General features: G+C 41.2%; 1 long non-coding RNA gene across 1 annotated transcript; it reads right to left on the reverse strand.

Moving 5' to 3' along the window:
* Positions 1–3,246: 3,246 nt before the first annotated feature.
* On the reverse strand, positions 3,247–19,521 carry LOC109282754 (uncharacterized). The gene is made up of 3 exons (XR_002089779.2): positions 19,036–19,521; positions 7,807–7,968; positions 3,247–5,013 (listed from the first exon to the last, which is right to left on the reverse strand). It is a non-coding gene; the product is annotated as an uncharacterized LOC109282754 (long non-coding RNA).
* Between the last annotated feature and the right edge of the window lie 4,175 nt (positions 19,522–23,696).

Below are 23,696 nucleotides of genomic sequence, written 5' to 3' on the forward strand. Positions count from 1 at the left end.
CAGCTAGCCTTGCCAGAGATATAGACTTGTCTGAGTTTCTGTATTTCTGAGTTTTATATTCATTTAGAAATAGAAGTTCAAATTGAATCGAAACATTAACTTGATGTCTCAGTCAGGAGCTAATTTTTTTTCTATCCTGTACTAAGGCAGAACTCCCTTCCCCACTTCCCGCTCAAGCCCTTTATCACTGAATAATAAATAAAGGGATGGAGACTTTTAAAAGGATTTGACCTGTTTGGGAGCATTATAGACACAGTTTAAACTTTAAAAAAAGCTTCATTGTTTTCATTGTAGTGAAAGTTTGCCAGTAACAAGTCAGTTGCACCAAAAGGTTTTTCTTGGGGCATTTTCAGAAAAAGAGAAAAAAAGAGGTCATTTACAGTGGTGGAAAAGGGGCTGATTTGTACATGGATTTACACTACACAATAAAGATCAGATCTTTAACTGGTGAAAAATCAACATTTCACTGAAGAGAGTATGATTCACACTGGCTGAAGATCTAGCTCTCTGCATTTGGTACTACTAAGCTAGCAACTTGTACTAGGTTTAGTTATTTATGGACTGTTATCACCCTAGGAAAACATCCTTATTCAGGAAAATATTTATTCATTTGCTTAGCTTTAAGTATATACTTAACTTGATGCACATTCCTAAAAGTGCTTTTTCTGAATAGGAGTTAAAATGCATAATTAAGTTCCTTTCAGATTTGGGTTATACGAGTTTATGCAAGGTGCCTGTCACTGTAGTATTTGGGCTGATTTTTAGAAGAGTAGAGAACACGTTTTCCAGAAAAACACAGTAGAGACCACATTTTCCAGAAAAAGGGTGCATATAGTTCACAAAACCATTAAACCAATAACATCAAAGTATTAGGTTTATGATTATGGTCACTTGGAAAACTTTTATTTTAAGATAAGGAAAAAAAAGAACAGTTTCCTGAATCTTTCAGCCCCTCACAAAAGACGCTGTGTGAGGGAGAATATGTACAGTCAAAGATAAAGATTAAAATACAGACGTGCAGCTAAAGGCTTCAATCTCTACTCCTGTGCTTAAAATTAAGCACAACTCAAAGTGTTTGTGGCATCTGAGCCTTAGGGAGGAGGAAAACTTGCCATTTGGTAGACCTGATTGAAACCTGTTCTCCAAAATGTATTTTTCCTTCAGTAGAAAATATCTTATATATTAAACGGAAAATTTTGCAGAACAAAATCAGGTTTTGTTTAAAAAAAAAAAAGGATCAACACAAAAATAACCTCCCAGCCCTCTACCTGCCCCAAAACAAATTCTTTGGCACAAAACAAAACCTTAATTTTTCAGGGGGAGTGGGGAGGGAGGTTAAGTGAAAATCTGAAAATACATTGCAGAAATGTTTTAAGGAATACACTATTTTTCCCGGGGGGGAGGGGAAAGATGGTCAAAGTTTAGAAACAACAGGAAAACTATTTTCTCACCAGCTTTGCTATTTAGTCCACTGGGGAATGCTACTGATACCTGAAAGTTTGCCTGTTCTACACCAACCATGCCATTGGTACAATAAAAGATACCGCTCACAAGAATTCTTGCCTCTAGAAACTGTAGATCAGTGTGGTATTTTAACAGAAAATCCCTGTAAATAGGGTCCACTTTAGTTCCCTGACTTCGTTTCTGCCAGACAGGCTGGGTACAGGCCTGGGTGATGTTTTTATGACATAAAAATAAAAAAGCATAACTGATGCAAGAAGCATACCAAGAGTTAAACTGTGTTGTAAATATTCATCCTTCTTGAAGCTCATGGATGGGACAGCACAGCATGCAGGTTGCAGCAGGACATAGGCAAAAAGGACAGATTGGAGAACTCAGAAGAGAATCATTCTTCATGTGAACACCATCCAAAATACCTGCTGCTGACGCAATCCAGTACATCCTGAAGGCTCAAGAATAGTTGCTGATGAACTTTATGGCAGGGAGCATTTGGCACTGACCAGGAAGGGGATGACCCCTTCAGAAGCAGGGAAACCAACTCAACTCTCTCTCCAACTTAAAACTGAAGTTTAGCAAAGAGTTACTATGAGTCTGCAAGAGATTCTTTCAACACGCAAGTGAGAGGCTGGAGCAGGGTTTGCTTCTGAGCATATTCTCTTATCAGTCCCAGAAGTAACCAGCATCTTGGGGGAGAGGGATTCATGAAGGAATAAGAGAATATTTTTCTGTATTGGAAGATATCATTTTAACAAAACTTCCCAGGGGGCATGCTGATTTCCAGAGGCTTAACAGCCAGGGGCTGCATCCTGGGTGGCAGTGGAGGCACAGACTAGACTGACTGCAGCATCTGGGTTGGTGGTGATGGCAGCTGCCATACCCCTCTAAGTGGGTGCCTGGGGCTAGTGTCCCAGTCTCCCGCTGCTCATTACACTATTGCTGATTGCAATGACATTTTGTATTGGGGAAAAGTAAAACAAAGCATTTAGATACAGTTGAAACAGTTCCTTTTGAAATATAGGAATGGAGCATTTCCACTTTTCATTTGACAATGTATTTTCAATTACAAATGGAATTTATTTCATAATTTTGTAAATGAAAAAAAGCATCAACATTGGAATGAGACAGTTTTGTTCTCTGTAAATGGCAGACCTTGATTTACCCCAAACCATTTTTTTGTTTAAAAAACCCTCCAAGGAAAACAAATTTCATAACTGTGGAATTTCCCATTAGATGGAAATCCCAGTCTCTGCACAGCTCTATTGGACACAGAAGCATGTGTGCTTATATGTAGTCAAATAAACTACCACGGAATAAATCATGCTTGCCTTCTCTAATGAAGAAGTATGAGCAGCATTGTGAATAGAGCAGGAAGTAAGTACTGCTGCCTGTACTTGGCATTTGCAACACTTGCTGGCAGGTAAGTGCATAGAAAGAAAAATATATAAAGCATTTTTAGTTCATTGATGGGTTATTGCATCAGAGGGATGCTTGATGAGCTGGGATTATATATTGTTTGGTTACCAGATTCTGTATGCAGGTTCAAATCTGCTTATCAAACAACTCTCTGAGAAAGGACATTTATAATAGTTCCATCCCAATTTCACTTACCTGTGCTATAACAAAGACTAATACTATAGTTCATGCACATACACATGCCATACAGTAGATAAAATCAAGAACGCATCTATTTTGTTTATAATCTGATGCAGAAGTGTAGATTATAACCCCATAAGGGTGTGTTGCAATTTAGTGGATTTCTTTTCTAAAATAAGACAAATCATTGAATTAGGTAATAATGATGATATATAATTTTATGTCTTCATAAAAGCTCATAATTTACATTGTGATTCTGACTGAAGTCCAATTTTAATCCAGCTGCAGTAAATGTTGCCTTTATTTGTTGAAATATTTTTTTAAGGCATAACCCAGATAAGGAACACGTAGTTTCTTGCAAAAGACCTCACTGTACTGTGCCACAATAAATTGTCTGACTGCACACAGATGCCCTTCCCACTGGTATACAGTGCAGTGCCTGAAGATTAGTGCACATGAGACTATGTGTTTGCTTAAGTTTGCTGATTTTCCACTACATTTTCCAAACACTTTGCAAACAGAATGAACTGACATATATATACACCCTAGTAGGACCATGAGGTAGGAAGCAACGGCCACGAACCTTACACCCAACCTGAAGTAGACGGCTGGTTAATATGGAAGCAAGCAAATGTACTTGTCTCTGTACAACTGCAACCAGGAAGGGCATTAAAATTATGATATGTTGCCATGGTAATCAAGTCCCAGGATTTGGCTAGGAGGAAGAGTGGGGCCATAACTGGTTGCTCATGAATTCCTCAGTAGGCTTTTTGATACTCCGTTTCCTTTAAATGAAATTGGAGAAAGACTTGTAGTTCATAGTGGGGATAAAAATTTTATGAAGCTAAATCTAGGCAGTGTTTTAGTGTCAGTCAGCATTAACCCACAGCATGAACACATAAATAATTGAGATTTCAAATACCCGAGTGCTCTAGATTAGAGTACTCACAGCACTCAGGAGCTGGAGCTATGTGGAGCGCTCGGTGCCGCTCAGAGCAGCTTGGGAGCTCTTTATGGAAGGGTGTCTGAATTTTGCTTGTCCTCAAATGCTACACAGCGGGCTGGCTTGGAAACATCCCGCTATGAAACCTGCTCTTGCCCTTACAAAATTTATCCTGGTCATAGAAGAGCAACTAACCAAAGGCATTTAATTGTTAGTGAGGCACTTCAGATGTGCTGCTTTTCCTTCCAGAGATGCTCCTAATTTAACATTTCCCCGGCAGCTTACAACTAGAAGTAGAGCTGCATAGGCTGAAATCTGCATCCAGGGAACGGTGGGGAGGCCAGCATTCACTCTTTCTGAAGCCAGAGTGCCTGTTAATGGCTTTGGCCATTTTTTAAGAGTGCAGACCCCCACGTTGGGTCGGTTTCCGATCTGTGACAACAGGCTCTGTGAACCCCCGAAAAAATATTAGGGAAAAAAAACTGCACAAAAAAGTCTTGATGAACAAAATTTGCAGATCACCAAGATCTGACAGGGGAAAGTGGGGACGACCCCAGCAGAAAAGCAGAATGACTGCAAGCCACATCTGCCCAGATTTCATTTTTTAAATAACAAAACTGTATTTTATCACCAATATGTTTTCAAGTTTCTTTGTCAGTTTTTGCCCAGCCCTAGTTTTGCCTCACCATTCACCCTAGTCTTCTTTTCACAGGCACTGACAGAAGGAGGCAATAACAGATCTGATTATTTTTGGTCTGATTATTTATTATCTTGGTCTTCCTTGTAGGTCCGGTTGTGTCTAGGAGCTACTGCACCACATGGAGCTGTGCCACCTGGGGGGTGCCCAGCCAGCATGCCTCCCTTGCCTGGCCTACACGGTTTGCAACCATCTTTTTTTCTCTGATTTATAATTTCCTCCTCTCCTCAGCAGCCACAACTTGGATGTCCATAGTACAGGATCCCAACACGTACATCCTTACGATGGGAACAGGTACAGCAGATTACAACGTGGTTTGCTGTGCAAATAAAAATAAAGAAATGTTCAGTTTTCCAGCAAAATGTACAATGTTTGAACTGCCCTCAAGTTTGGAACGTTTTCATATTTGCTTTCAATGCTCCACTGTGATTTCTCTTCCAACCCCCTTTTCCAGTCATAAGATGGGGAAAAGGACAAACGAGAAGAAAGGAAAAACTGAAAACAAAGGAGTGTGTGAGTAAGGGCAGGGCAGGAGGGGAAGGGGAGAAAGAAGTGAGAGAATGAAAATGCTAAACTTGAAAAAAATGCTGTTGTGTTTTTTTTAATGAAGAACTGAAAATTTTCAGGTCTTTTTTCTTTTGAAGACAGGTCACTTCACTTTCAAAAATGTTTTGAAGTAAAAATGTCACCAGATCTATTCACAAGAGAGAAAGAAATACCACATGGAGATTTTGTAATTGCTACTCCCATTTAATAGCACATGGCATGTAGGGGGAAGACAGTGTGATGTCTCTATTCAAGCTTACACCTGTCATGGGGTTGCTGACTGAACAAAGATGTTCTTTCTGCACAAAGACGCGGTCTCTCTAGCAATCCTGAAGCAACATAAAGCATCCCACATCAGTTTGCTGTATATTGTTTCTGGCAGCAACCTAGAACACCAAAAAAGTTCCAGGTTTGTAGTCCTAGGCACGATCCAGAGAATAGAGGAAGTACCCTAGCTATAGGCAAGGAGACCCCTAGGTGTAAAAGGAAACAGGCCATATCACTCTATACAGGAAACTATTTGGGCTGCTATTATCAGGATGCCTAGAGAAATAAGGCATTACAGTTCAGATTTCTAGGGAGGCCCAAAAAAGTTAGGTACTTAAGTCTCACTTCTAGTTCCAGCCTAAACCTCTGCATTTTTCTGGGAAAGACAGTCCTACGTGCTGGACTTATACTTGCCAGGTAGGACCACTTCCCGACTGTACCCTCTGACAGGTAAGATTCACAGAAAGGTATTGTTATGTCTGCAAAGACGCTGTTTTACCAGCACAGGACATCAGTTAATGTGGAGCCAAGGTTTTCATCTTCCACATTGTTCCTGCTCCCTCCTGTTCAGATGTGCCAATACCTTCGAAGTGCTGGTTAAGCAAAAAAATAGCACTGGCTCATGCATCAAACCTGAACACTACTATAGCAGCTCTCCTTTAGTAAAAGATTTAGAAGCCTGGGTTTTTCAGAACTTATTGCAGAATGAACTGTTATATGGATTGCAGCAGTATAATGAGGGATGGAGACTGGGGCAGCGGCCTATTCTGGGGTGACACAAGAACTGTGGCCATCACTGCTGCTGGCTTGGCTCTTGCAGCTGCTGCCACTGCTGCCTGTTATGCCTCTGATAGGGTGGGGGCAGGAATCAAAGCAGACAGCTCCAGTTAACTGATTTTTTCAGAGGCTGCTGGCAATGGGAGTGATCTTGGACCTATATAAGACAGTCCCACCTCATTTCTGAGTGAGGAAAGGTAGCCCTAGGGCAGGGTTGGACAGTGAAGGAGTGCCAAGTAGGGGTGTGCGAAGTGGGCAGCGTTCAATTCAGATTCGGCTTGATTTGGGGAGCAGTGATTCGATTCGCTGAATCGGAACACTGTCCCGATTCAATTTGGCCGAATCTGACTCTGAAGATTCGATTCTGATTCAGAGACTCCGCGATTCGGCCATAGACACAGCTTGATATGTTTTTTCTACATACCTCGTATGTAGAAAAAACATATCAAGCTGTGTCTACAGCCGAATCATCAAATTTCTCTGAATCAAATGGGAGGCTTCCGATTTGATTTGGAGAGATTAATGGGTCTCCTGATTCAATTTGGAGATTTGGCTGCCAAGTTGGGCCGAATCTCCTTTGAATCGAATCAGCAACCGGTGCTTCACACAGCCCTAGTGCCAAGGAGGAAAAATAGCTTCAGAGCTGGGCAAGAGATGAAGTAATCACACTAGGGAAAAAGCTGCTGAGTTGGTTGAGAGCTGGGCCTTGCTAGATTCTGGATTTTCTTGAGCAGGGGGGAACATATAGGAAATGGGGGCTTAACAGGATGGGCTGATGATGAGGATAAAATAAATACTGATATGTCCTTTATTAAAAGAATTACTACATTTTCTGTGGCTTCCTTCCTTTTTCTTTGCCTTTCCCCTGACACCCTGCCCCCCTTCCCTTTTTGGTGGGCAAATGATCTTGGTTCACCAGGCAATAATCTGGTAACAGCACTGAAGAAATTAGCTTCTAGTTATAACAATTATGTTTTTTTAATCTGAATTGCATGGACTCATTACACTATGACATTGTGTCTTGACCAGGGGCAGCTAGAGGTTAATAAAGGGAAACGCTGAGAATTTCCACTGCTCGATGTACATTGTAATCCTACGCTGAGATGTCAAGGGGGAAAGAAGTGAGTGCTGAACCACTGGCGATTGCATTTAGATGCCCCAACATTCACTTTTATTTGGATTAAAACCTTTGTCTTCAAACTTGTGAGAACGGGACTGCTAATGGGATGCTTCCCGGTTTTGGACTTCACAGAGGTATCAAAGCAGAACTGCCTTTCTTACATTATGTACTTCTGCCTCTGCATGGAACAATGAAATCAAAAAAGAGGTCAAAAGTTCATTTTTAGGAGGCAAAGTTGGAGGAAAACTTAAACGGGCTCTTTCAACCTTCAGAAAAAACAGCATGCCCCTTGTATGCTCAAGCAGACCATGGAGCTTGCTAGTCTTCCCTTTCCCCTTGCAGACATCTCGCTGCAGTGCGGCTGCGGGCCCATGAGGTAAGTGATTCTGTCTGGCAGCTTACTTTACAGATCGAGAGAAAATAAACACAGGCGGTGACTCCCGGCTTTTTCTTTCTTCTGCTACATTTGGGCTGTCTTCACCATGTCCTGTGACTAGAACGTGAGGCTGCTGTCTGCAGGAAAGAGCCGTGGGTTTGGTTTCAGTTCCACTGTTTTCTTGCAGCCTACAATGAATCAAATTAAATTAAAATACAGCTTTTTGTTTCCCCCTCTGTGCTAACCTAAGCCAAACTCTGGTGACTGATTCCTTCAGACCAATGTTATTTGTTAAAGGCTCTAGTGTCCAGACGTGAGCTGGGACTTATATCAGAAATCTAATTTTTTGGAGACTAGACCTGAATGTTTCCCTGATTTTTATAGCGTGAGCACATACATCACCTCACACAAAAGGAAAACAGAATTATTTTTTGCAGGCCCTAAAAATGGGCTAGTATTTCTAATGTTTTTTGCCATTTTCAATTGAAATAAATGCATCAGAAGTATAAGCTAAAGAGTTATTAAGCACCAAGAAAAAAAGGGTTTTGGTGAGTCAACCTTTTTTTTTTCACTTTTAGCAAAAGTTTGATGACAATTGTTAGAGCCAATTTTTCTTTTAAAAATGCTGTCCATCAAATGTATGTAACCCTAAACCTTACTCTCACAAATGTGTCTTTAAAATAATGTGAGAATAGGGTCTGTTAAGATCTTAAATGGTGGAGGTAACTAATTTTCCTCTTGATCCTCACTGCACGCATATATTTTATCAGCATGTAGATAGAAGTAGAAGGTATAAGTTACGTCATGGAGGGAGTTCCTAATGTGAAATTTGTTAGGGCAAACAAAGACGCTATGGGGGGGAAAGGGAACTATGAGCAAAACTAAACTTTTCTCATTAAGATACTTCATCATTTTTCTTTTTTTGAACAAAAACTGAATTCAAGAAAACTTTTAGCCTAGGTTTTTAGTCTAGGAAATAAAAACAGAAATATAATGACTTAAACATTTGAAACAAAACAACAAAGATTTATTTAACTGAAAAGTCAAAGTATTTCAAAGGAAGTAAACATTTGCTATTTCCTTTTGGAAAAAAAAAATTCGTTTGAAAAACATTTTTCGGTGGAAACTTTTAACTAGATATAAAACTAACCATTTCCCTTTTGGAAACTTGCACATCTTCCATCATCTGGAAAACACTGGGTTTGGAATTAAAATAATAGCTAAGAACTCTTAAAAATTAAAATAGATTGTGTGCTGGGTAAGGGTACTGCCATAGGTGATGTGGTGTGTCCTACCTGCAGTATGGTTTAAAGCATCATAAAGTATCTGAGCAGAGATTGCAGGCCCGCAGTGCCTGAGGTTAACGAGGCACATCATTAGAAAATGACAGGTCTCTAATGTAAAGACTGTGTAAGTGTTGAATCCTCATTACAGTATTCTCTTAGGCATTTGTTTTAATCAATGCACGGACAGTCATATTAGGTTTGTTTGCTTTCTCTTTATGAATTAACATAAGATCCAGCCTTAATGAATGCCTATTAATTAAACAGTCCTATTGTGAACTGAGGCAAAATAAGCATGGAAAATATGACAAGTGAATGAACTCTTGAGGTTTGTGCTAGCCGTTTATACTCTGAATTAAACTGGTTAAAATGGTTTGGATCAAACAAAAATTAGACTGAACCCTCAGTTCAAACAAAACCTGTACACTTTTGTGGACTTCAAAATGTTCATGCACCTATTCTTCCTGGTTCTCTAACATAGGTAGGAGGCTCAAAGTACTGTTTTTGTACCATCTATAGGCCAACTGGAAGTGGGAAAAACTGAACATTTTCTACAACAAAGCATCCTTGAAAGGGCGCCGGCCTGATTTTATAAGAGTTTTTATTTAAGTACCTTTTGTTCAATTTTGTCCGTGCAAACGGTTGGGGTTGGAGGTTACAGGGGTGGGAACAAGGCAGCTTTTAAGGTGCAAAAATCATTGTCATAAATGATGGTACCTTGAAATCTAACTATAGGAAGTCCTCGACTTAAGATGTTTCGAGTTACAACAAATGACACTTACAACATTTATAAATTGACACCCTGCTTCGACTTTCTGACATCAGTTTCGACTTTACGGCGCTTGATCTGACGCCACGGCAGTGAACAAGTTCTCTGCATTGCCCATCTCCCTGGAGAACATCTGTCCAAATGGTCTTGGACACTTTCTTTAAGAAAGCAGACAAACCTGCAGACAAGACTCCTAAGAAGACTCCAGCCAAGAACCCTTCAAAAAGGCCAACCAAGAGCCTTTCAAAAAGTCCAGCAAAGTCACCTCAAAGAAGTCCTTCTAAATCAATATAATTGCTATTTACAATATAAATACATTGCCGTAGCTATATTACTCATCTATAATTGATTGAGTACAAAATTCTGTGTTATTTTTGGTGAAAATAGAGTTCAGGAACCAATCTCCCATTTATAATATTGTTTCTACGGGAAAATTGGTTCAGAGTTATGGCATTTTGACTTAAGATGCAGTTTTCGGGAACCAATTGTGTCATGAGTCCGAGGACTGCCTGTAGCAGGACTTCAAAGAAACCCTTCATCTGCTACCAGTTTGCTGGTGGGCTTTGGAACAGAAATGGTCCTTCTGGTTTACTGGTTCATGGGGTTCCTGGTTTGTTGAGCACCACTAGAATTCAGTTTAACCAACCTAAATCAATAGAGACAAATAAAAACCAGTGGAACAATTATTCTGCATGCTACATGGGGAGAGCACAAAGCTACTTCCCCAGGTAAAAACCATCTTTGTGCTCTACCTCCTGAATTGTACTGTGTGTTCTTTCCCTACAGGTGAAGGGACATTGACCTGAATCATTTAAAATCCAACCTCATAGGTTTAGGTAAGAGGAAGACTGTATTTGCAGATAAGGTACTGAACAATCTGAACCTCATTCCTAGCTCTACCACAGGGCCACTCTGTGAACTTAGCAAATCACTTAACCTCCCCATGCCCCAATTCCCCAACAGTACATTGAAGGTGGCAATATACACCCCCTCTACTTCCTCATATTTTGCCTGACGTTTCTATTTAGAGTGCAGCCCCTTGGTCATTGCTGACTGCAGCTATTGTGTGGTCCCTATCAGAATGGGTTCCTGAGCTTGGTCAGGTCATTACTGTAATTTAAACAATTGCAGAAGCTATTTAATATGCGTGGTGAGCCTGCTGAAAGTACCCACATGGATGAATAGATGAAGGGAAGTTCTTCTAAGAGGGTTCTAGGATAACACCATATTGGCATGCACTGATTAGCAACAGTAGTTCAGCACCCATTTTCCATTGTCAATCTGAAATCCTAAAATCAATTTGTAACTGATCTTGGCCAATGCGCTTTTCAAGTTTCCTTTTGTTCTGTGCCAGAGCCACTCTTCATCTTCTCTTCAGCATGTCCTTGGTGTAAACGGAGATGGCAAGGTGAATCCAGGCATTACCTCATGGACATCCTGTTGCTTCAGACCCCAGCATGTGTTTGACTTGGCTAATGTTTCTCTCTGAAGATCGATGAGTGCCCCTCCTGTTTGTTTTTCTCTGAAGATAAAATTTAAAAAAACAAAAAAACCCCCCTCTCTTGAGATTAGATTCCAGGTCTGGGCAATCCAGCTGTGAAAAAGGACAGGTGTGGGGCACTAGGAAGAAAGGCGCTCCAAAGGCAGCCCCTGCTACCCCTGCCGGCGTGTGTTATTCTTGCGAGAGATGAACTATCTCCATGAACATTCCAATTAGCGAGGCTTTTGTTACCAGCCCGGGTTGACAGGCCGTGAATGTTGGAAAGAATATGTAAGGGGAGGAACCCAAAGCAAGATATTCTTTGTGCATTTGTGCAAAGCATGGAGGAGGGGATACGGGCATGGGGAAGTGAGGAGAAAGGGTAACAGGGAGCTGCAGGGATCAAGTGAGAAGCTTGATAAAATGGCAAATATATATATATTTTTTGGTCCTCTGTGGCAGGCTACATTCCTGATTTGGCTACATGCTTGCTTGTCTTTAGTTGGATTCTCCTGTTTCCCACACTGAGGAGGTTTGGTCCTGGCCTGTCTATGCAGGATTTGCCTCCTCTGGACGGGAGAAGGGAATCCCTGCAGCTTTGGAATGCTCCTAAAAGGGCAAAACATGAAACCCCCAAGACTGTGTAAACTGGCAGACCTGCAGCTATGCAGCCAGCAACAGCAAAGACAACTGTGTGTGTGAATGTCCCATTAGTCAGTAATTCAAGCTTTCCTTAAACAGCATTAATCGTGCTGAACAGCCATGGCCACTAACACAACAGAGTCTGCGCCTGTCCATTAACAGGGAGAGGATCAGGTTTTAGCAGCACTGCATTAACTCACTGAATGAGTAGAGGCATTGCTTCCGAGAGCATGATTTAGTGAGCAAGCCTAAGACAGTTGGGCTGGACTAATAAGAGGTTTTTGGATTGCAGAGGGCTGGGTCATTTAGATAATCTGATATTTTGGACTGGAAGCCAGATCTTGTCTTGAACAGTGTTGAGCTGTTCTGAAGTCAGTGATTCTGATTCTGAAGTCAGTGTTATCCCCAGGAACAAGCTACAAGGCAGCTTTCTTTTATTTTTAAAACTCCATTTCTCTCAGAGCTGTGGATTAGCTGGGTCAGCACCGATACCATTATCCAATGATACTGATTGTAAGTGGAACAAATGTTGTTCTGTGAAATCTTTTAGTGATCTAATTGCTGCCTTACACTTGTTACTTTCTGTATTGCTGTTCATTTCATACGACAGCAGAGGAATCTTGGTTAGTGCATCTCAAATATTATCATCACTACCATAGAGACAATCTTAGAAAAATTAGAAAAACCTCCTATAAAGTTGCTGTAACCACGTATACATGGGGAAACCCAAGAGCAGGCGGAGATGAACAGAAGAACTTCAGTTACCTTGGTTGAGTCATTCATAAACTCAGTTTTAACATAACTTTAGTGTTATTTGCAGGATGTCTTAGCGATGGAGAGGAGCACAGAGCAGTAGGCCTGAGTGAAGCAGCTAGTATTAGCTTCGGATTTGGATTCAGCCGATTCGGAGGACAATGATTCAATCTGGTGATTCAAATCACTGTCCCGAATTAATACAGCCAAATCTGATTTGGAGATTTGGCTGATGCTGAATCAGCTGAATCTCCGAATCACACAGACCCCATCCCCTGCCCGCTCTCCCAGCCCTGGCAATGGCTGCCTGCCCACCCCAGCTCCCGGCACTTTGAAAAAAAAGCCCCAGACTCACCAGCTGCTGCCAGGCAGGGGGGCAATCCCCGCTGCCCTCCACTGCCGTGTGCTGTGTGGGGGACAGTGGGGGGCAGTGAGGCTCGTGCCCCCCACCAGGCAGAACCCAGTAAGTGGGGGCTTTTTTTTTTAAAAGGCCAGCAGCTGGGACTGGGCTGGGCAGCCATGAGGGGGGATGGGGGAGTAGGTGGGGGATGGGGGAGTAGGTAGGGGATGGGGCCTAGTGGGGGTCCCCCCATGGTCCTCTGCCCCCTCCTCCAGCCCCTACTCCCCTGCCCACTACTTACCAGCATGGAGTCCGGATCCAGCTCCCTGCGGTGGTGACCAGGGACTGCCCAAATCTCCGAAGCTCTCCAAATCTTTTCCAAATCAATTTGGACCTTTTTATTGGTCTCCTGATTTGATTCGGATTTGGAGATTCGGCTGCCGAATCAGGCCGCATCTCCTCTGAATCGAATCCACACCTGAAGCTTTGCACAGCCCTACAGAGCAGCTACCCAATCTACAGTTAATCAGTGGAGCTTACTGTGACCAGCTGTTATTGGCCCAACAACTTAATGGGATCTGGGACAGAAGGAACAAGAAAAAAAACCTTTATTTGGAAAATATCCATAGTTGAATTAAAGATGAAAAAACTCATGCTTCAGGGTAAAAGCCAGTTTGCAGTACAGGACTCAGGAAGAGTTTTGCTGTGGAAACAGACTATGCCCTAGTGTTGCACTCTGGGCTTTTCTGGCCCTTCTAAAGGAGCTGGTACTGGTGGCTCTCAGGATAGTGGTAGATCAACAGCCCTATGCCATTACCTGTCTCCGATGCTGACTTTTGATTTCAGGCCCAATCACCCTGCTTTGTCCATTAATCTCTGTCTGGGTCCTATAAAAAGGAAGTACTGTTTCACCCAGACCATCCCCTTCCTCCTGTCTAGTAGCAGGACCATGCTTTTGTGGATGGAGCAACTAAGACAGGCTCTTTCTGGCCTGTTGTCTGCCAGTGCCTTATGTAGTTTATCTCTTATGATGTTCCTCTCTCATCCGTTGTCCAGGGTCAACATACTGGCACTTGGAGGTTTTACTAGACCAACTGCTTCTAAATGAATCAGGTCTTGCCTTCCCACCTGGAGTCTGAAGAGAAGCCTCAGGAACTTGGGTTGCCTGCTGGCTACCCTGAAATTAGCTTTGAGAGCTTTTTTGTCTGTCAGACCAGGACTCAAGATGTTTGGGATTCAACACTGACCACATTTCCACCTGAACCACTGAGCCCTATTCAAAATGTTCCATTCTTTCAAGAAACAGCCAAGAGAAAATAAAGTGTATTTTAATGTTCATAAGTTTTCTCTTATACATGCTCTCTGGAGGTCTGCTGCTATGTAGTGATGGGTTTGAATGGCATTACCAAACAAGCCTCCAGTTTTGTTGGGAAAGGGGAATTTTATGGATAAGATACTTGATTGTGATACAAGAGATCTGGGTTCATTTCCCAGCTTGGTGTCTCTGACCTTCAGCAAACTGTTTTATCTCTCCATTTCCTATCTGTGACAAAGATAGAAATGTTCCTTTCCCCCCATCCTTTGTCTTTCTTATCTACTTTGAGGTCTTCGGGGCCAGGACTGTTTCTCACTATGTGCCTGTACAAAGCCTAGCTTCCATTTCATTTGGGGCTTCCAAATGATCCTGTAATATAAATAATAGAGAGAAGTGAATGAGTATGAGATAGAAAACCAATCTCTCTTCCTGAGTACAGAGCAGAAAATGTTATGAGCTTAAGGATGCAGTTGCTGTAATGCAAAATGAAAGCAAGTAAGACAAAGAAACTGGCATATTCTGTAAATTAATTTCATAATGAATGAATTTTGCACAGAATTTTCAACTTAATTGGTTGGGTTTTCTTCATTAGTATGAAAAAAAACAGCTTTCAATCCAGAATTTAAATCTTGTTTTGTTGGGTTTTTATTCCAGTTGAAAAAAAAATAGTTATAGTATCCCCCCGTCCCCCCTCCGTCCCCCCCCTGTTTTTTCTGTCAGTTGGAAGGGGAATGGGAGGGGGCAGAGAAAAGCAGTGGGTTATGAGGGAAAACCCCAAAATAAAAAATGTTTTTTCCAAAACAGAGCTGGTCAGAACACTTCCAACAAATGGGTACTTGGGTGATAGCTACACTTTCATCCAAGCTGCAACATTTTGAAGACACAAGAGTTCTGCCAGGTTCAGAGCAGAGAAAGACGATCTCCCTTGCCCAGCAATTAAGGCACGGGAATGGGGTAAAGGAGATGCCAGTGCGAGTACCTGATCAGGACTGGAGTGAAATGAAAACCTGTACTCTGCTGCAGCAAGAACAGAGACTTGAAGCTGCATCTTAAAAATGGCAGTACCAGCTGAACAGCTCAGGTTTGATGCGAGAGCAGGTATAGTCAAACCTCATTATAGCAACTCTGTTATAACAGACCCCTGCTTTTAAAAGAGCCAGCAGCAGGAATTAATTTTTTCCATTATTAAGATGCAGAAAATTGAGTATGCTTATTATAGCCAACACATTCTTTTAATGAACTTTTCTCGTGGTCCTATGGGGGTCCATTATAATGAGAGCTACATGTTAATATATCATAGATTTCATAGACATTAGGGCTGGAAGGGACCTCGGAAGATCATCGAGTCCAGCCCCCCGCCCAAAGGGCAGGACGTCAGCTGGGGTCATAGGATCCCAGCAAGATAAGCATCCAGTTTCATCTTGAAGGTGTTCAATGAAGGCGCTTGAACAACCTCCGGTGGCAGGCTGTTCCAGACCTTGGGGGCTCGGACAGTAAAGAAATTCTTCCTTATGTCCAGCCTGAAACGATCTTGTAGTAGTTTGTGACCATATATAATTCTGTTTTGCTGAATGGTTTGTCCTTTTTGTTCCAACATAAAGCAAGAATTTGGAAACTTCAAAAGGTACCATTACTTGAGTCTTGCTAGCTCTACTCCTAAAGTACTTGGACCCTTGTAAATTTGTACTCTTTTTCCCCAGTGTAGATAGCCTAATTGTAAAGCTAGCTAAATCAAGGTAAAAGATGTTACTACTCAGCTATGCTAGGAAACAGTTCAAAGTTAGGGCAGGTTTCTGCATTTAAACTCTGTCATCTTTCCTAATGTAGACAAATCTTATTCCCCTTCTGACATAGCAAGCAATAAAATTTAAATCAACAGAACAAAAAATAGCTCATTGTTTTTTAAAACTAAGAACCAAATGATTGATTTTAAAAAAGGCCATTTTCTGGGTCCCTTTAAAGAAGTGGATGTGTTTTTGACCTTTTGAATGCAATTTTGCTTAATTCCAAGGGAATTTAGTTTTAATTTGACAGTATTTTAAGAGACACAATAGGAGGATGATAGAGGAGGGGAATCCAAGCAGTTCCTAATGTCGTCTTTACTTGAGTTTTATGTTGAAAGAGCAGATCAGATAGTGAATTATTAATGTCACAGTTCAGCATAATTGCAGGCACGAAGCCTGCCAAAAATGTTAAAAACGCCATTGCTAGAGCAGGATATTGGATCCCATCAATATAAACAGTCATACTTCCATGTTTGAAAGCTCACAGTGGGAGGGTTCAAGCCAACCTCTGAAGTTGGCTCCAGATTAAACTCCTCCATTTTTAATTAGTTCCTACATAGAAGACCTCACATCAGGGAAAAGTAACACTAAACCCATTGACATATACATAATAATTGTCCCACAGATTTGGTCATTGTCACCGAGGTAAAACATTAACATCCTTTTATCGTGCTTAAGCGTTTGCTTCATTTAGGTTTTTTCTTCAGTCCAACAACTTTAAGGGCTAATGAGTTAAGAATTGCCCAGGCTGCTAAGTTTCTTTAATGATTGGCATAGTTCATAAAGGGAAGAAACAAAACTGAAGGAGGCTCCCTGGGGGAGGGGATAAGGCCACAAAGGGTTGAGTGGGGGATTCAGAGAAAAGGGCTGTTGCTTTCACACAGTTAGGTGTTTAAAGGAAGACAAACCCTGGACACAGCTGACTAATTTTGGCTAATTGGAACCTGCATGGGTCAAGGCCTGGAGGCCTTACTGCTGTTAGGTCAGGGTAACATCCATCACAGGCCACTTCTCTCAACAGTGGCCCATCCACAGGCTGGGACAATGGTGACACAATGGAAGGCTGAGCTGGCTTGACAAAAACCATTCTTCACCAGAGATCCCATCACACCCATTTGTCCCGGCTTCCTTTCTGATTGGTGGGGTGGTCAGTCAAGAAATTGCCTAGATGGATTGTAATCTAATATGGAAGGCCCTATTTCTCCTAGTGCTGCAGGGCCAATTCATCATTGTGGAGCCTTATCCGTTTCCATTGCATGCTGAGATTGATTGCTGCTGTTCAGCCAACACCCATAGATATCCTTGTAGAAACTCCAGTTCAATGGATGCGAGGTGGCAAATAAGTTTTGATATATGGCAATGACTTCTACCGTTACTCAAGGCCAGTTGAATTATTCTAATCCCATCTATTAGAATTTCCTTTTCAAAATTTAAAGATCACATTTTGGAGTCAACATATGCAGAAATACAAAAAAAAGCAAAAGACAAAAGCTAATTCTCTCTTTTACTGAGGCACAGTATCATTCTTCCTAACATTTGGCTCAGTGGCCCCAGAGGCACATATCCCAGCATGAAGACCTTTTCCAGTGAGTTAGCATCCAGTAAGTTTATAATGAAATGCTTTGAGAAAGAGTGCAACTTTGATAACATCTACCCTCATTAAGCTTTTCACTCCGAACATTAATCACACTGGACACTTGCTCCACTGAATCATTCATTCCTGGTAAACAGAGCAAATTGTCTTTGGCAGAGCTGTAAATTTTCACATCCTATGTGAGATCCACAAAAGACACCTCCCACCTCTTAGCAGGACTCACTGTTCCATGTGCAGTGCTGCACTAATTCAGGTATAAGTTTCTAAAGACACCCCAAGAGGTTTACCGACTTTCTGGTTTGTGCCCTGCATGATCTTGAGTGATGGGCGGCTACACTGGTCATACACCACTCAAGGCTGGCCCTTTCATTTTAAACAGCCACAGCATAGCTATTAACAACAACCATTCAACAGAAATGAAAAAACAAACAAACCAGGACATTTGAAAAGCAAAAATGGCATCATGGTTACTTAAGCCATCATTCTTTACAGGAATGCACTTGAAAATATTGATAGATTTTTGAAGATAAGAAGTGATCTGATTGTTCCTATGCTCTTGCCTCCTGCATAATGAAAGCCAAGAAACTTTACCTAGTAAACTTTGCATCAAACTCATAACTTCTATGTGAGCTGGAGCTTACCATTTAAAAGGCTACCATGCTTAATTTTTTAGATTGTCTCCCAGAAATGGAACTCTCACATTAACAACTTGCTGGGCCTGTCCAACAGGAAGTCGGAGTAGAGAGGAAGGCCTCTTCAAAACTTAACCCAAGTACAAAGGGACCCTAAAAGAATTTTGATGGAAGGTAGAAAAGCCCGGTACATGACTGTTGAAATCGTTGTTTTCCTTCTCTTTGTTCAGCCCCTGCTAAGTATATTGCCCTTTGGCATTCACTAAAATCAGCAAATCGAGGAAATGACACTGTGGCATTTATTAACCTGTAGCATGGATGTTAACCAGAAGAGATTTTACTAAGCACGGGACATAGCTCCACTGTGGGAAACAGCTCATTACAGTTTACCTGGATGTAAAATGCTATAAAACAGGCTTATTATGAAAATAATACCATGGTTCAATGCAGTAGTGATTAGACATATTTTGTGGGTAGATTATAGCTGTTTTCTGGCTCTTAAAAAGGTGCATTGCTCTGGAAAGTGAGTTTCGCTTTATTCAGAGTTTCAGCTCCAGCCACCGAACTTGCAATCAAAAGCAAGTCCTCATTCAGGGAACCCCTACACTGGCCCTCAGACAGGCATCTGATGACCAATACATGTATGTAAGAGACATGACTTACCTTTGATTTGGGCTTTGCATGCTGGTCCTCTGGTCTGGAAGGAGCTAAATGTTCTGTGTTCTTCTCAGCCAGGATCAATGCAATTGCAATGGCAGATGGAGGAGTTGCCTTGGGTTGAACTTTGTTGTGAAGATTAAATAGGTTTTCATTCACATTTGAATCCGATGGGCTCCTGGAAGTGAAGGAAGAAGAGTCAGTTTGATTAACACCTTAACAAACCCATCCACTGTGCAAACTCCTCCTATACAGTGGAAGTCTCCCCTGCAGCTACCTGATATTCCACCCCTGGGCTTCTCTGGAACACAGGTACTCATTCAAGCTGACTTGTAAATGTGATGATTTTGGGGTGTGCTAAGACAAAGGAACTGGGATGAATGGCTACCAAAATCACTTCTGAAAACAAGTTAGGGTCAATTGATGACAAGGATTATCAGATCCTTCTGGTCCTGTGGTTTGCTTTCCATCTTCAGGCAGCTGCTGTGGCCAAGAAAGGTTTCTCTTGGGCATATTTGAGAGAATAATCAGACTTGCTGTAATGAAAGCAGCTTCATTAGTTACACAGCCTGTATAAGGAGTGGGAATTAAATGTTGGTCTTGCCCATAGGAAAAAAGCTGTCTCTTTGTATTTTGGTTTAAATTTTATCTGGAAGACTAAATCTCTTTTTTTTTCTGAGGAATTTTTTGGTATTCAAAAAATTGTGTTACCCTTTTTCTGGTTTTAAACTTCTTGGAGTTCTCCCCCACTTCCACAAGAGCAACAAACAGCTTTAACCAACGATTTGGTTTTTTTTCCCCCAGCCTCTTCCTCCACTCCAATTTTATCAACATTTAGTTTTATGATGAATCTGAGTGACTTGATGTAAACTCACCAAAGTCATCTGCGGTAACAAGAACTGTTTTGGCCTTCTGCTTTTCAGCCTTGCTTACTTCAATTTCAAGTCCATCTTTGATTCCCCTGGTCCTGCTTGCGCTTCATAGTTCTTCTTTTAAGTTCCTTTGGAAAAAACAGCTTTTCGTAGCAGTCTTTATATGTAGCTCCCTTCTAATATCTAGGGGGAGAAGATGTTTTGGAACCTAAAGGGGTTAGGGAGAGGCAAGGTCTTTGGATTATGCTAGCTTTGTCCCAGATGGCTCCTTTAGGCAGCTATCTCCCTCAGTGACATCACAAGTCCCTCCCCCAAAACATAAATGACTTTCTTTGAAAAGACATTCTCATAGTGATAGCCAAATGCCTTGAGATTTCCAAGATCTTAAATGATTTCTGCAAGTGAAAAGCAAAGGCCCGAAGTTACAACAGCTCCCAGAAAAAAAAAATTATGTGTGTGTATATATATATATATATATATATATATATATATATATATATGTGTGTGTGTGTGTGTGTGTGTGTGTGTGTGAGCGCGTGCGTGCGTGCGTGTGCATGTATTATATATATAATATACATAATTATACAATTCTATATATATATATAATTTTATATGTATAAAATTATATATATATATATATATATAATTTTTAGTATGCAAAATTTGGCTAGTACTGGTGTCGGGATTTTCTTGTAGCATTCCTGCTGTTAACAATGAGATGGAGGTGCAAAGGCTCAAGAAAATGCAGAGCAATTTGGATTGATAGTATTTTCTCACATACAACACACCCCCAAATAAAATGCACATTTTGTTTTTGGAAGGTCAAACGTAGAAAGAAATTTATCTCCATAGTCATGCCCAACTGTGTGACACTGAGTAAGTCCTTCTGGAAACACAGAGTCCATGTACTGTGGCATCAGGACAGTCTCCTTCAGTGCCACAATTCCTGGACTCTCTATGTTCCTAAAAGGGCTTACTTTATGTCACACAAAGATGGGGTCTAGACCCTTGCAAAGGGTAGTAACAAGACTAACAATTCCGTATTGTAAATAGTTCTTTATGTAAGTGCCTGCAAATTAAGTGTTGTTTCCATACCAGAAGCCTCATCAAGATACTACCAACAGCTCACTTGCTGCTTTGGGAACAAGCTACAGTGCACAGCCAATAGCCGTGGCCGTGGGATGGTTAACACAGGACTCCGTCTTTTCAGTTTGCTGATCAGACACAAGCTTCATAGCATGCACTGTGTCTCCAGGCTTGCTATATTTCCAGCAAGAAAACAGCTTCCCTGCTAAAACATGCACCCTAGTTTTGGGGGCCTGATTCTGGGGAAAAATGTTTTTTGTATGTGAAAAAATGGAGTATCCACCATCCCACCTGCTTGCATCCCAATAAAGTCTGTTTGGTTTGTAGTTCCGGCCACTTATATTCCTCTCTCAAACTGATTTTTTATTCTTGACTTCAAGATGAGTTCTAGATCAAAGATGTTTGGCTAAGCTTTGGATTTCTCATTTGACCCATTTACAGTTTGCTATAACTAGGAACTTAACTAAATTGTAGTGAGACAAAGGGATTTTTGCGGGCTGCTTGTGGAACCAATTTTGTGGTCTTTTCACAGCGAGCCCCCCCTCACCGCTGACAGGCCAAGAAGCCAATCACTCAGCTTCAGACTGCAGTATTGCTGCAGCATTGCATCTGGCTTCTTAAAAAAGGGTGCTGCAACCCTTTCACTTTCCTGACTGGCACCTTCACCGGGCATTTATACATGTGCTCTAGGAGAGGGGAGGGAAAGGGGAGGCTTTACTTAGCGTGGGTCCAAGAGCTGCTCTAACTAAAGGTCCTGGAGCATCATGTGTATCAATGTTCCCACACTGAAAAATGGTGGCATAGGTGCTTTAACTAAAGCTCATCAAATGAGCTTTAGTTAAAGCACCCCCACTGCCATTTTCAGCACAAGAATGCTGATGCTGGAGTCTGCTGGAGCACAGTAATTACCTCGCTCCAGTAGACTCAATGAATCGAGTCTGCTCCAATGTGCTGTAATTACAGCGCGTTGGAGCAGCCTCACTGCATGTGTATAGGCGCCTGCTGAGTCTATGTCACTAGCTCAGCTTCTGAATAGCTCCCTCTCAAACCACATGCTCTATGGCTACAGGGATTGTCTTTGTAGTCCAGTAACTTTTTATATTGGAGGGACACACCATTTTTCACAGTGATCAGGGAAACTGCCATTTTTTTGCAGTTTCTGCAAAAATTGTGAAACCACAATTTAAGTAGGTCCCTAGCTATAACTAGTGGTTTATATGTGCATAAGTATGATTCTAATGGTATTTTATACCTCAGTATTTATTCATCACTCAAACAGGAAAACATACAGCAGTTTCACAGTTAGCATATGTATATTGGCCTCAGGGATGGGGAAATCATTTCACATGGAACTGGAACCAAACTTGAACTTCTCTGAGGTTCAAAAAATTCAGTTCATTGTTTCAAAAACTGATCATTATTCATATTCATGGACCTTTTCACTCTCCTTTCTGGGGAGAATCAGAAGTCCCCAGATTTAATGAGACTCAATTCCAGTTTGGTTTTCATGCCTGGTTCTCCATTGGCTACCTAAGCAAAAAACTATTTCATTATAAATAGCCTTTGGGAGGGGTTGGGGTTCAGAGAAACAAAACCGGATTATGTTTCATGTTTGAGTTTGGGACAAAGGTTTCCAAAAGGAGAAAATTCTAGCTCAATCCCATCCAGGTCTTATATATTACAACACATAGAGGGCAAATAGATCATTTTTCCATATGGAAAACTGAAAATCCTTCTGGAAAGGAAAGGACAGATGTAATAATGGTGGCTGTCAAGTGGTTTTTACATTTGGAAGCATTCAGTTTTATGTTGGATCAGACCTTTAATTTGCTGATTTCTAATCATGTTGCACATTTGGAAAATTTCACTTTTTATTGCATCAGCTTTTGTAATTTTGCAATTGCAGTCCTGCTTGGAGAGAAGGGGTGAGAGGTGGGAAAACCTGTGGCACTACTTTATTCTTTAGAATCCAATACCTTATTTTACAGCCAGAAGACTCCAGTGTCACATATTTGTGGCTTATTAGCTGGAATGGCTAAAGGAAGAGTAAAACAAAAAAGACCCTTAAGACTCAGCCTATCTGAAGAGCTGCACATCTATCTTTGTAGTAGTGTTGAAGTAGTAGTATTTTAAAAGAGTTTAAGCATGAAGTAATTAATCAAACAGCAAGAATAGAGCGTTCCAGAGAGTCTGGAGAACCACAATGGAGAAATGATGCTTTCTGCTCTATTGAAATGCAAATACTCCAAAACACTCCTTTTGAAAGGCCTTGCTTTACTTGTTACTGGTAATCCTTTTTGATGATTACTACCTTCCCTCTGCTGCTACTTGTTAGGCAAAATACATTTCTGCTTAAGCAAGTAAGTAACAAAATTAAACTGATGCCAGCCAAAAAATGATACATTAAGGGTCAACTTATAAACAATTTGCCTCCTTAGCATTTGGGATATTTTTATCTTTAAAAATCCATCCTTCAGATACCAGGGCAGTACAATCATTTTCAACTGCCGCAGCTGTAACGAGCCCTGAGTTAAGATGATTTCATTTTGCAACAGTCTTTAAAAAACAAACAACTGGTCCTTGTCACAACCCACACTAAATTCAGTGTCCCTGAACAACAGCATCCCTAAGGACAGTGGGAATGGCTTTGCTCAAAATACAATAGATTTTACTGGTAAAGCTAGAATTAATGATTGTGAAATATGGAGT

This window comes from Alligator mississippiensis, chromosome 8, assembly GCF_030867095.1.
Source record: "Alligator mississippiensis isolate rAllMis1 chromosome 8, rAllMis1, whole genome shotgun sequence".
Lineage (NCBI taxonomy): Eukaryota > Metazoa > Chordata > Crocodylia > Alligatoridae > Alligator > Alligator mississippiensis.